At 40.6% G+C, this 14,746-nt stretch overlaps 1 protein-coding gene across 1 annotated transcript in view; it reads left to right on the top strand.

Moving 5' to 3' along the window:
* Positions 1 to 3,868: 3,868 nt before the first annotated feature.
* The window catches only part of LOC126365978 (putative leucine-rich repeat-containing protein DDB_G0290503), a 298,195-nt gene continuing 287,317 nt past the window's right edge, over positions 3,869 to 14,746 (top strand). Inside the window, exon 1 of the mRNA XM_050008785.1 lies at positions 3,869 to 3,958. The gene's annotated coding sequence lies outside the window, so the exon portion shown is untranslated. The remainder of the gene's footprint in view (positions 3,959 to 14,746) is intronic.

Here is a 14,746-nt window from a genome sequence, read left to right as displayed (position 1 = left end):
AATCAAATAGGGGTAATGCAGGAGTAGGTTTAATTATGAATAGGAAAATAGGAATGCGGGTAAGCTACTACAAACAACAAAGTGAACGCATTATTGTGGCCAAGATAGATACGAAGCCCACACCTACTACAGTAGTACAAGTTTATATGCCAACTAGCTCTGCAGATGATGAAGAAATTGAAGAAATGTATGATGAAATAAAAGAAATTATTCAGATAGTGAAGGGAGACGAAAATTTAATAGTAATGGGTGACTGGAATTCGAGTGTAGGAAAAGGGAGAGAAGGAAACATAGTAGGTGAATATGGATTGGGGCTAAGAAATGAAAGAGGAAGCCGCCTAGTAGAATTTTGCACAGAGCACAACTTAATCATAGCTAACACTTGGTTTAAGAATCATGAAAGAAGGTTGTATACGTGGAAGGACCCTGGAGATACTAAAAGGTATCAGATAGATTATATAATGGTAAGACAGAGATTTAGGAACCAGGTTTTAAGTTGTAAGACATTTCCAGGGGCAGATGTGGACTCTGACCACAATCTATTGGTTATGACCTGTAGATTAAAACTGAAGAAACTGCAAAAATGTGAGAAATTAAAGAGATGGGACCTGGATAAACTGAAAGAACCAGAGGTTGTACAGAGTTTCAGAGAGAGCATAAGGGAACAATTGACAGGAATAGGGGAAAGAAATACAGTAGAAGAAGAATGGGTAGCTCTGAGGGATGTAGTAGTGAAGGCAGCAGAGGATAAAGTAGGTACAAAGACGAGGGCTGCTAGAAATCCTTGGGTAACAGAAGAAATATTGAATTTAATTGATGAAAGGAGAAAATATAAAAATGCAGTAAATGAAGCAGGCAAAAAGGAATACAAACGTCTCAAAAATGAGATCGACAGGAAGTGCAAAATGGCTAAACAGGGATGGCTAGAGGACAAATGTAAGGATGTAGAAGCTTATCTCACTAGGGGTAAGATAGATACTGCCTACAGGAAAATTAAAGAGACCTTTGGAGAGAAGAGAACCACGTGTATGAATATCAAGAGCTCAGATGGCAGCCCAGTTCTAAGCAAAGAAGGGAAGGCAGAAAGGTGGAAGGAGTATATAGAAGGTTTATACAAGGGCGATGTACTTGAGGACAATATTATGGAAATAGAAGAGGATGTAGATGAAGACGAAATGGGAGATACAATATTGCGTGAAGAGTTTGACAGAGCACTGAAAGACCTGAGTCGAAACAAGGCCCCCGGAGTAGACAACATCCCATTAGAACTACTGACGGCCTTGGGAGAGCCAGTCATGACAAAACTCTACCAGCTGGTGAGCAAGATGTATGAGACAGGCGAAATACCCTCAGACTTCAAGAAGAATATAATAATTCCAATCCCAAAGAAAGCAGGTGCTGACAGATGTGAAAATTACCGAACTATCAGTTTAATAAGCCACGGCTGCAAAATACTAATGCGAATTCTTTACAGACGAATGGAAAAACTGGTAGATGCAGACCTCGGGGAGGATCAGTTTGGATTCCGTCGAAATGTTGGAACACGTGAGGCAATACTGACCTTACGACTTATCTTAGAAGAAAGATTAAGAAAAGGCAAACCTACGTTTCTAGCATTTGTAGACTTAGAGAAAGCTTTTGACAATGTTGACTGGAATACTCTTTTTCAAATTCTAAAGGTGGCAGGGGTAAAATACAGGGAGCGAAAGGCTATTTATAATTTGTACAGAAACCAGATGGCAGTTATAAGAGTCGAGGGGCATGAAAGGGAAGCAGTGGTTGGGAAAGGAGTGAGACAGGGTTGTAGCCTCTCCCCAATGTTATTCAATCTGTATATTGAGCAAGCAGTAAAGGAAACAAAAGAAAAATTTGGAGTAGGTATTAAAATTCATGGAGACGAAGTAAAAACTTTGAGGTTCGCCGATGACATTGTAATTCTGTCAGAGACGGCAAAGGACTTGGAAGAGCAGTTGAACGGAATGGACAGTGTCTTGAAAGGAGGATATAAGATGAACATTAACAAAAGCAAAACGAGGATAATGGAATGTAGTCAAATTAAATCGGGTGATGCTGAGGGAATTAGATTAGGAAATGAGACACTTAAAGTAGTAAAGGAGTTTTGCTATTTAGGAAGTAAAATAACTGATGATGGTCGAAGTAGAGAGGATATAAAATGTAGACTGGCAATGGCAAGGAAAGCGTTTCTGAAGAAGAGAAATTTGTTAACATCAAATATAGATTTATGTATCAGGAAGTCGTTTCTGAAAGTATTTGTTTGGAGTGTAGCCATGTATGGAAGTGAAACATGGACGATAACTAGTTTGGACAAGAAGAGAATAGAAGCTTTTGAAATGTGGTGCTACAGAAGAATACTGAAGATAAGGTGGATAGATCACGTAACTAATGAGGAGGTATTGAATAGGATTGGGGAGAAGAGAAGTTTGTGGCACAACTTGACTAGAAGAAGGGATCAGTTGTTAGGACATGTTTTGAGGCATCAAGGGATCACAAATTTAGCATTGGAGGGCAGCGTGGAGGGTAAAAATCGTAGAGGGAGACCGAGAGATCAGTACACTAAGCAGATTCAGAAGGATGTAGGTTGCAGTAGGTACTGGGAGATGAAGCAGCTTGCACAGGATAGAGTAGCATGGAGAGCTGCATCAAACCAGTCTCAGGACTGAAGACAACAACAACAACAACATGCTACCATTCACGGTCAACATTCCAGGGGGTCTTTTCCAACAGGATAACGCTTGCCCACATACTTCTGTTGTAACCGAACATGCCCTACAAAGTTATTGACATGTGGTCTTGGCCTCCTCGATCACCAGATCTGTCTCCAGCCGATCACTTATGGGACATCATCGTACGATAACTCGAGCGTCATCCACAACGAGCATTAGTCGTCCTTGTATTGACCGACCAAGTGCAACATGGATGGAACTGTCAAAACTGACATACGGCACCTATGCAACACAATGCATTCACCTTTGCATGCTGCATTCAACATTCTGGCGGTCACATCGGTTATTAATGTACCAGCATTTTACATTTTCAATGACTTATCTCGTTCTTACTTGTGATCTTGCAATGTTCACTACTTAAATTTGTTACCTAGACAAATGTATTCCTGAAATTCCTTTACTCTACATTAATTTCTTTTGGTGTAGCGATGTTTTTTCCTTCGATGTACGAGTTATCGTATGGATGACTGTCGATATTGAGTGTATAATTTAGTGTTGTGAACTGAAATGTTCTGGCTGAGTATGGCATGGCCGAACGGAGTGGCCGAGCGGTTGTAGGCGCTACAGTCTGGAACTGCGCGACCGCTACGGTCGCAGCTTAGAATCCTACCACGGGCATGGATGTGTGTGATGTCCTTAGGTTAGTTAGGTTTAATTAGTTCTAAGTTCTAGGGGACTGATGACCTCAGAAGTTAAGTCCTATAGTGCTCAGAGCCATTTGAACCATTTTTAGTATGGCATGAAACGTAAATGATAGTACGGTAATTTTTTGTTGCTTGTAGTTAAGTTTACTATTCGCGCACCATATAGCACGCGCACGATCATACTCCTTGATGCAGTTCATCAAAGACAATCATTTGTCAGGCGTCTGAGCCTTTGTGACATTTAGAAGTTTTAACGAAGTGATACCGCTTTTCACATTTACAAGTCATGTCTTCTTCTATAAAATGTTACCAAAAGCTGACTGTAGGAAACAGAGTTTGTAAACCTCTTTGAATTCACTGGGAAACATATTTTTGTGGCAGAGATTACTGACTGTCGTCGGCATATGTTTTGAACTATTTTATGTTCGTATGTAATTTTTTCCGTTATACGCCGCTGCATGAGTTGGATCGGCTATTAGAAAAAAAGCGGCCTCAATTTGGTTAATTTTTTATTATATTTTTTAAAAATCGAGTTTGGCTGGCTAAGAGAAGTCCTTATAAGAGAGAAAAGTGAGTATTGTTGTTATAATTGTTGTTAATGGAATTAAATTAACTGACATTTAGTCATAAATCAAAGCTTTTTTAGCTTCGTGATAATATTCATAATTGTATATTATTTGTTTAAATACTGTAACGCGGTGTCGCATATTTCATAGAATATCCTCAGTTATAAGCATTTAAAAATACCAGTGGGCTACCACATTTCTACTATACAATTGAATATACCATTACTGGGGAGCTGGACGGCAAAGTCCATATCGTCGTCCACTTTCTATCAGTTTCATTTTCATACTGCGTTTTATTGTGAGAGTTGCCTGATACTAAATTGCTGTTACATTGTGGTATACTAATGCAACGTTACAAAACCTTAGCCGTCGTGCTCCTTACGCTTGTAATGAATAGAATAATGGGTGATGTGATTTATCGTTGTCTTTGAGGATCCTCTGTCAAAAATAACAGGAAAAATACGAAGGCAAACCAACTGTAGTTGCTGCCAACATAAGCTTACACAAGGTATTTTACGAATATGACACCTTCAATTGATATATTTTTACTTCCAGCTAACTATTAACAAATAACTTTTAACCGTAGTGTAACGTCACTATTATAACATCGCAGAGTATGTCCCAGTCGACAACTAGAACTTCGTTGATTTTAAAATCCTTGACAGTAGCGTCAAATACGACCAAGCTGCGACCGTTTAGTATTTGATAGCTGTATGACTTACATACACACGGTAACCCGTGTATCACAGACATCCATGTCAATTTTAACATCCTCAACATTCATACTTGACGCGGGCATCAGTTGATATAGACGCACGCAATATGTGCCACTTGTGATGGACTATACAGGTATGCCTAAATACAGGTCTGGAAATTAAATGTTTTGACATGCAGCTCATGATGTTCACCAGGATATCTTTTAATAAAGAATTACATACTTTTTTACCACAACTGGCAGAAAATGGCAGTTCACACAACACAAATTTTGCAACTCTTAATTGTTATTTCATGTTGTCGTAAGAAGCTGCGTACAATGCAAAAAATATTTTCACAAATGCTGACAGCAAACGACAACTCACACATAAAAAACCTTTGGAATTATTAACTATTGTTATCATTTAGTACTCATCAGAAGCAGCATAAATCGCATATAATATTTTTGAATAGATACTGCAAGGTAGTTTCTAGTAAATAGATGTAAACTTCATAATTTTAAAGTAACTTGGAACTAAAAATTGAAAACCGTAATCATCAACTCGATTTCAAGCTCATTTCATTTGGGAGTAAGAATATATGCCGAATGAAGAATAGACCTATTTATTTCAAGCGATTCCCTTCTGGAACATTTAAGCGTAGCTTACATAAATTTTCCAGTATAAATTTGTACTTTATACTTTTTAGCAAGTTTTTTAATCCAATTTCAATAAAATGTTTCTCTGACAAGAAGCGTAACTTTTACTGTATCCACGACGGTTTGAGGTACCTCATCATCTCTTCAATTTAGCAGCTAACACGATTCTTTGGGAGTTAACACAATCGTGTAAGATCACCTACAGTCCTGCGAAAAAGTAGACTTGAAAAATATGAAAATAGAACCAATCGCCACTGAAGACAGTAGGTACTTAAGAAACTGAAATATCCGTTTCAGATATCGGTGATCCACAAGGAAGTTGGCAAGAATATATCTAAGAGAAGGCAAATCCCAAAACTGGCATTTTGATGTAACTCACTGGTGAGTTTGTGAATGTCCCATGCTTGTTCAAAAAAAATTGACAGGACGTAAACAAACTTCATTATGTCTCAAAGCACTGAAACTTACCCACCAAATTCAGTTTTTGAAAGATAGATAACTTTACGGAGAAAACAATTACCTTATTTCATTAGCAAATGCTTAATTGATATTATCGAGCTTTCCTCGTTTACATCTACATCATACTCCGCAAGCCACCTAATAGTGTGTGACGGAGGGTACTTTCGGTATCACTATCTGATCCCTCCAAGCCTGTTTCACTCGCGCATAGTGCGTGGGAAGAATGTGTGGGGGGGGGGGGGGGGGGGAGAGGGGGGGGGGGGAAGTAATATGTTGTCTCACTCCTCCTGAAAAGTACTGTCCTGAAATTTCAATAGTAAATCTCTCCGTGATGCACAACGCCTCTCTTGTAAAGTCTGCCAGTGGAGTTTGTTTAGCATCTCCATAACACTCTCTCGCCAGCTAAACGATCCCGTGACGAAACGCGCCGCTCTTCGTTGGATCTTCTCTATCTCCTTCATCAGTTCTGCCTGACAGGGATCCCAGATAGATGAACAATACTCAAGAATCGGGCGAACAGGCACCTTACAACACACTTCTTTCGTGGATGAGTTACATTTCCATTAGATTCTTCCGATGGATCTGAGTCTGGTGTCTGCTTTTCCCACTATCTGTTTCACATGGTCATTCCACTTAAGGTCGCTCTGGATAGTTACGCCTTGATATTTTATGGCAGACGCTGTCTCCAGCTGTTTGTCATCAATAGTCTAGCTGTACAGTAGTGAATTTATTTTTTATGATTGGTCAATATGTTAGGTTTACTTACGTTCAAGGTCAACTGCCAGTGCCTGCACCATTCATCAATTCTCTGCAGGTCGTTCTGCAAATTCTTACTATCTTCTGGCGTTGCTACTTTGGCATCAACAATAGCGAATAGGCTTAAAGAGCATCCGACGCTTTCTACTAGATCATTTATATATATTGTAAACAGCAAGGGTCCTATCACACTTCCCTGTGGTATCATTACATCTGTCGATTTAGTTCCGTTAATAGCGACGTGTTGATGTTCTACCTGCAAGAAAGTCTTGAATCCAATCCCAGGTCTGCTCCGATACTCCGTAAACTCTTATTTTTTTCATTAAACGGCATTGCTGGACGGTGTCAAATGCTTTACTGAACTCAAGGAACACGGCATCAACCTGAGCGCCGTTGCCCACTGCGCTGTGGATCTCGTGGAGAAACAGAGCGAGCTAAGTTTCGCAACATGTTCCCTAATTCTACAACAGACTTACGTCAACGATATAGGTCTATAATTGTGTGGATCTGTGTTACGGACTTTCTTAAAAACAGGAATGACCTGCGCTTTTTTCGGATCGTTAGGTTCCTTTTGTTGCTTAAGCGATCCATGACAAATTACTGCTAGAAAGGGAGGAACTTCTTTCGCATAATCTTTATACATTCTTGTAGTTATCTCATCTGGTCCTGAAGCCTTTCCACTTCTAAGCGATTGTAGCTGCTTTTCAATCCTGCGCGGTTATCTCAGTATCTGGCATTTCGACGTTCGCACGACTATTGAAAGGAGGGACAGTATTTATATGAATATTGATACTACCTACTCGATTTAATCATCTGAAATAAGATGTTCATCTGATTAAATCCAGTGTTTCCAACGATTTGGGAAATGAAGCAGGAAAATATTCGCTAAATACGTTTTTATTTATGTACCAGTAATGTTAGGTTCACAATGAACATTAAAAATCTATAACAGAACAAAGGTCAGAGTGATTGAGGAAAACCCTAGTGGATAGCAACAAAAGCAGCCATTAATTATGCCATTGATGAACACTCTTCAAAGAGGGAAAACGAGAAATAAACTTTAAAAAATGTTTATTTAATCATGATGCTATCAAAAAACTTAACGTCAAATCACGTTACTAGATTTATTGCATTGTTGTAATGTTTTTTATGTTGACTAGCCTAAAAAATAGAACAAAATGTCCCTTTCTGCAAATCGTTAAGAGCTGTACGAGGCAGGGAAAGGGTAAAGGCTGGGAGTCCTTAATTCGCCAATGTTCTGCAAACGTTGGCATCCACCATATCGATAGTACCTAATGAGGTTAGTACATATTCCGAATACGAAATCATTTGGATGAATTTTAAATGTTAAAAGTGGATGAAACATGGTAACTGGATGATTTTATAGGCCCCCGTCCCAGAAGCAGTAGCGGCGGAACATTTGAAAGGAAACATGGAGAAAGTTGCGCGTGATTTTATTGGTCATGTTGTTCTATTAGAGGGAGGTTTTTACTTTTCAGCTGAAGACTTTGAGGCTCAAGTGATTAGACCGGATAGTAGGGACAATGAATCATGCGAAATCATTCTGAATGCTTCATCCGTAAATTACCTTCATCAGTTAATCGGAGAATCCACTCGACTGTGTAACATCTTAGTTCTCAGTATTCAGAAAATATCGTTCTTGTGAAACACAACTAGCTCTTTACACTCATTATTTAATAAGAAGAGCTATTGACAGGGGATGTCAAATTGACTCCACGTTTTTCGATATCCAGAAGGCTTTCGACACCGTTCCTCACAAGCGTCTTCTAACCAAACTGCGTGCCTATGGAGTATCGTCTCAGTTGTTCGACTGGATTCGTGATTTCCTGTCAGAAAGGTCACAGTTCGTAGTAATAGACGGAATGTCATCGAGTAAAACAGAACTAATATCCGATGGTCCCCAAGGATATTGTCCCTGTATTGTACCTGATCTATATTAACGACATAGGAGACAATCTGAGTAGCCGTTTTAGATTGTTTGCACATGATGCTGTCATTTACCGTCTTGAAAAGTCATCAGATGATCAAAATGACTTGCAAAATGATTTACATAAGATATCTGTATGGTGTGAAAAGTGGCAATTGACTCTGAATAAAGAAAAGTGTGAGTACTAAAAGAAATCAGCTAAATCTCGATTACGCGATAAGTCACACAAATCTGAAGGCTTTAAATTCAACTAAATACTTAGGGATTACAGTTACAAATAACCTAAATTGGAACGAAAAAAATGGCTCTGAGCACTATGGGACTAAACTGCTGTGGTCATCAGTCCCCTAGAACTTAGAACTAATTAAACCTAACTAACCTAAGGACATCACACACATCCATGCCCGAGGCAGGATTCGAACCTGCGACCGCAGCAGTCTCACGGTTCCGGACTGCGCGCCTAGAACCGCGAGACCACCGCGGCCGGCGTAAATTGGAACGATCACATGGATAATATTGTGGGTAGAGCAAACCAAAGACTGAGATTCATTGGCAGAACACTTAGAAGGTGCAACAGGTCTACTAAAGAGACTGCTTACACCACGCGTGTCCGCCATATTCTGGAATGTTGCTGTGCGGTATCGGATCCGCATCAGGTGGGACTGACGGATGACATCGAAAAAGTACAGAGAAGGGCAGCTCGTTTTGTATTATCGCGAAACAGGGGAGATAGTGTCACAGACATGATACGTGAATTGGAGTGGCAATCATGTAGGCAACATGTTCCCAGTCATCAATAGTCCAATGTTAGTGTTGACGGGCCCAGGCGAGGTGAAAAACTTTGTGTCGTGCAGTGACCAAGGATACACGAGTGGGCCTTCGGCTCGCGGAACCCCATATCGATGACGTTTCGCTGAATGGTTCGCACGCTGACACTTGTTGATGGCCCAGCACTGAAATCTGCATCAATTTGCAGTAGGGTTGCACTTCTGTCACGTTGAACGAATCTCCCCAGTCGTCGTTGGTCCCGTTCTTGCAGGATCCTTTTCCGGCCGCAGAGATGGCGGTGATAGTATGTTTTAGCGGATTCCTGATATTCACTGTACACTCGTGAAATGGTCGTACGGGAAAATGCCCACTTCATCACTACCTCGGAGATGCTGTGTATCATCGATCGTGCGCCGACGGTAACACCACGTTCAAACTCACTTAAATCTTGATAACCTACCATTGTAGCAGCAGTAACCGATCTAACAACTGCGCCAAACACTTATTTTCTTATATAGGCGTTGCCGACCGCAGTGCCTCGTTCTCCTGTTTACATATCTCTGCATTTGAAAACGCATGCGTATACCAGTTTCTTTGGCGCTTCAATGTTGATAGCAATACAGTTTTCGAAGGTAATCGTACGCTGCAGTTCAGTATCAAACAACGTGTAATGGCTTTGGCCATTGGGCGTGGCCAGAAATCTCGGATGTACAAACTTTACAGCACTGCTATTTATTAATAATTTGAAAAAGGACCTTGGAATAATATCGCATCGTATAACTATGTTCCAACCACGAAAGATATGAACGACGGAGAAGAGATGACTAAAAGAACTCAAACATTTGTTGCTGATGTCAGTGCGCTTTTCACGACAGAAAACATCTAAACGGGACAACTATGAGCTTCCTTGCGAAAAAACTCTAGCCATGAAAGGGGAAAGAAACACTGCTTCGACGCTGCAGTCAGTTAATAGTGCGGCCGGCTGATGCGACCGAGCGGTTCTAGGCGCTTCAGTCTGGAACCGCGCGACCGCTACGGTCGCAGGTTCGAATCGTGCCTCTGGCATTGATGTGTGTGATGTCGTTAGGCTTAAGTAGTTCTAGGGGACTGATGACCTCAGATGTTAAGTCCCATAGTGCTCAGAGCCATTTGAACCTTTTTTTTCAGTTAACAGTGCAACACCAGCTACATGATCGATGTTGTTAGATCAATGGACGAACGATTGGCATATATAAGCTATATATGCTTCGAAGAAACAAATGGAAGTCTGGACCCTGGTGCCGACGGAAACAGAAAAACGATGTCCTCCAACTGTCTTCCCAGAGGACGAAAGAACATCTAAAGACGTATTTTCTGTCAGTTTTGAATACATATTATCCGACAAAGTCAATAGTACTTGGTGAGCCCTGGTCCCGTCATACGGGTGAACAAGTACTATTAAAAATCCTCTGGAGGAAAAGATGCAGTTTTAAAAATCATTCCACCTAGAATAGCAAAACATACACAAACTCTGGATGCGTATCTCTCCAGGCAATATAAAATGTATGCCAAAAGAATAACAGATTTTCTTAAACTACGTTCCAGGAAAAAGCAACCGAAATCGCCTGACGGATTCTTTATCATGAAAATGCATCCTGTCATTTACAATCAATTAATTGTCTGCGGAAGTATGTAGACCAGTGCTTAGTTACATGTGGCAGAACACAGGCTACGATATTGATGAACCTATGGACAACTTAGAAAATGTAAATTGCCGTGGCGTTTAGCGCTGATGTTATACATGTGCAGTTGTGACATGCGACCTGCTTCCTTTTATTCACTGTGCATTTTGTAGTCATTCATAGTGCTTTGCGCATTTTAATGAATTTCTTCATCTGAGTTTATATTTACGACACTTGCATTGCGTTTGGCCTCTACGGTGACATCTAGAGCACGTTAGGAAAGTCTTACAGGAAACGGACCCTCAACAGCACGTTAAAAGGTACATAATGGCTCTGTTACGAAAATTCCATACAGATATGTTTGTTCGAACGCAAATACTTTCCTTGATGGACATAATTTCTTGTTGGTGCGATGAATGACAGCTACCTCTAAATGTAGAAAAATGTAAGCTAATAAGGATGAGCAGGGAAAAATCGAGTAATGTTCGAACATAGCATTATTAGAGAGCGGCTTGACACAGTCAGGTCGATTAAATAAATATCTAAGCACAACGTTGCGAAGCGATATGAAATGGAACGAGCATGTAAGGATTGTAGTCGGGAAGGGGAATGGTCGACTTCGGTTCATTAGGAGAACTTTAGGAAAGCGTAGTTCATCTGTGTGTAGAACACTAGTGTGATCTATTCTTGAGTACTGCTTGAGTATTGGAATCAGCGCCAGGTAGGATAAAAGGAAGACATCGAAGCAGAGGCAGGCTGCTAGGTTCGATCAACAGACAGATATTACCGAAATGCTGAGGATACTCAAGTGGTAATTCTGGAGGGAAAGCGACGTTCTTTTCGAGGAACCCCACTTTAAAAGGAAACCAGAGAACAGGCATTTGAAGCTGAGAGCAGTATGATTTTACTGCCGCCAACGTACATTCAGCGTAAGGACCTCGTTCGGAGACAGTCGTTTTTCCCACGCTCTGTTTGCGACTAGAAGAGGAAAGGAAATAACAAGTAGTGGTACAAGATATACTCCACCAATCACCACACGGCGGCAAGCGGAGCATGTATGTAGATGTACATAGCACCACTGACTGCAGTTGTAAATAGAAATGTAAATAATGTAGGAAGATGTTTCTGCTTAGCGTAGCAAGAAATGTATTTCAGGTAACCTGAGCAGTCAAAATATGTGCGAATAAAAAGTTTTGAGTATAAATGGACAAAGTTTAAGAGCAGTGAGCAATACAACGTCAATACATATGTGCAGAGCAAAACTGAGATGGACGGGAAAGAACTACGGTGGATCGACAGCCATGCTAGAAGGCTGTTTCGGAAGCACAGAGAGCTTCCCGGCAGATTTAGAAGAAGCCAGAATCGAGTAGACAAAATTAGTGTAACTAGAATCAGGTGCGAAGCACTGAAAGAATTGTAAAGTGAAACTCTATCTACCAACTTGACAGAAAATCGTAAGAAGTTTTGGTCTTACGTTAAATCAGCCAACGGATGAAGGTCATCTGTCCAAACTCTGTGACAATAAGGATCTCACCGAACGAGGTAGCGCAGTAGTTAGCAAAGTGGACTTGCATCCGGGTGGACGACTGTTCAAAGACGCATCTGCCCCTCCAGATTTAGGTTTTTCGTGATTTCCCTAAATTGCTCCAGGCAAATTCCGGTATGTTTACTCTGAAAAGACACAGCCGATTTACTTCCCGATCCTTCCCTAGATCGCGTTTGTACTCCGACTCTAATGGCCTCGATGTCGACGGGACGTTAAACTCTCATCTTCCTTTTTTTCATAATGACATCGAAACGGATGATGACAGAGGGGTCGAAACACAAATTCCTTTTTCCGAAATCATTTCACTGAGGAAGACTTGTCTTCTTTCAATCGTCACCCGGACGTCAAAATGACAGATTTCGAAATACATGATCGCGATACAGAAAAATAACTAATATAGCTTAAAACAGGAAGGACGACTGGACCTGATGGGAAACCAATACGATTCTATACTGAGTATGCAAAAGAACTTTCTTCTCTTCTGGTCGTAGTCTACCATAGGCTGGAGGAACGAAGCGTTCCCAGTGATTAGAAAACCTGCGCAGGTCTTCCTCATTTTCACGAAAGATCGTCGAACAAACGCACACGATTATAGGTCTACATCGCCTACGTCAATCTATTGCAGAATTTTAGAACACATTTTACGCACGCATATTATGATGTTTCTGGACAACGAACATCGTGTGAAACACAAGCTTGTTCTGTTCGTCCGCGAAATCTAGAAGTACGAAGATATCGGCGCAAACTTCGTGATTCGATTGAAAAGATACTAGTAAACGGAACACAGCACGTCATTCTTAACCCCAGAGTGTTTCAAATAAGGTGAATCGAATATTCATTTAGATAGGTAAACTTACGAAACGTTACTCTTTCTGTGGAGTATTTAACATAGTCTATTTGGTTATTTTCCAGAGAGCTTCACCAACGACTTAAAATTTTTGAAATAGAACATAACTTTTTACTCTTGTAGAAGGCGATTTAAAGTATCTATAAATAAATTTACAACAAGTGTCCATCAGTTTTAGTCAAGAAACAAGAAACGTTCAAAGTTTCGGGGGGCGGATGCAAAATACTGTTAACGATTGGGTGTTTTCAGATGGATGTTTTGGTGACTGAATTTTTATTTAAATGAGATAGGCAAGAGTGCCCATTTCCCTGAATGTACAACTTAGAGCAGCTTCTAAATGATCTACAGAATCGAGGTAAAGTTGATGATGTCGCGGAAAAAGATTCCTCGGCGCACTGTCTGAAGTGTGTTCGTTTATATCGTAGAATGTGTCCTTATTCTATCGTGTATAGGATTGGTCGGACTGCACAAACGAGGTTCGGTATGTGACGGATTCTGAAGTGGAATAAATATGGCGCACACATCAACGAATACACTGATATGTTGCTCGTGATCGGCGAATGCTGACACGATGGCACTAAAGCAGCCATGGCTTATACTGTGAGATATACTAGTCGAGGAAGCCCATCAGCCAGTACACTATTCAGTGCTCAACGACAATTTCCGGAAAAGAGTAGTTTGGGAAGTTATCAGCCTTGCATCCATGTGGCGAATAGTATACGGTCACAAGCGTCAACTCTGCCGCCTGTCACAGTCATAGGAGTTTAATTGGAACGATTCCAATCTAAAAGTTACTTCCTCCGAATGGACAGTCGATAAATAACTTCGACAGTGTAGGTCCTAGCCTTGACAATGCCACTCTAGCTATCAGAGGCTCTACGGGGATGCAGTACGACAGTCGTCCAGCACATGGTGTCGTGCAAGAACTAAACACTGATTTCCTGGAAGATATTTAGAAGGCTGTAGTCCTAAGGAATGGCTTCCATCGTCACACGCAATCGTGTGCAAATATCTAGGGAATTGTTTAATATCACACAACCCACAATCCTAGATGACATCGCTCCATGATACCAGTAACTTTAAATCAAGCCGCAGGCCGTTTAGAAGGCGCATTGAGCTGGGCATTTAGTAATATGGCTACTCGACTGACAATCTCACTTAAATGAACATTCCGGCGCCAGAATATTCATTTGAACTCATCCAGTTATGTTGAGTATGTTGCATCCACCACTAAAACTTTGACCGTTTCTTCCTCCTTACTCACAATTCGTAGAAATATGTTTTAAATTGATTTGTACACACTTCATTTAAATTCATCGGCCAAAAAATAAGAAAATAATATTGTATTTGAAAAAATTATAACACTTTATGACTACCCTACTGGCCATTAAAACTGCCGCACCAAGAAGAAATGCCGATGATAAACGGGTGTTCATTGGACAAATATATTATACTA

The sequence above is a fragment of the Schistocerca gregaria genome, chromosome 4, assembly GCF_023897955.1.
Source record: "Schistocerca gregaria isolate iqSchGreg1 chromosome 4, iqSchGreg1.2, whole genome shotgun sequence".
Taxonomy (NCBI): domain Eukaryota; kingdom Metazoa; phylum Arthropoda; class Insecta; order Orthoptera; family Acrididae; genus Schistocerca; species Schistocerca gregaria.
The sequence above is the reverse complement of the archived record's forward strand: the minus strand, read 5'-3'. Positions and strand labels throughout refer to the sequence as shown.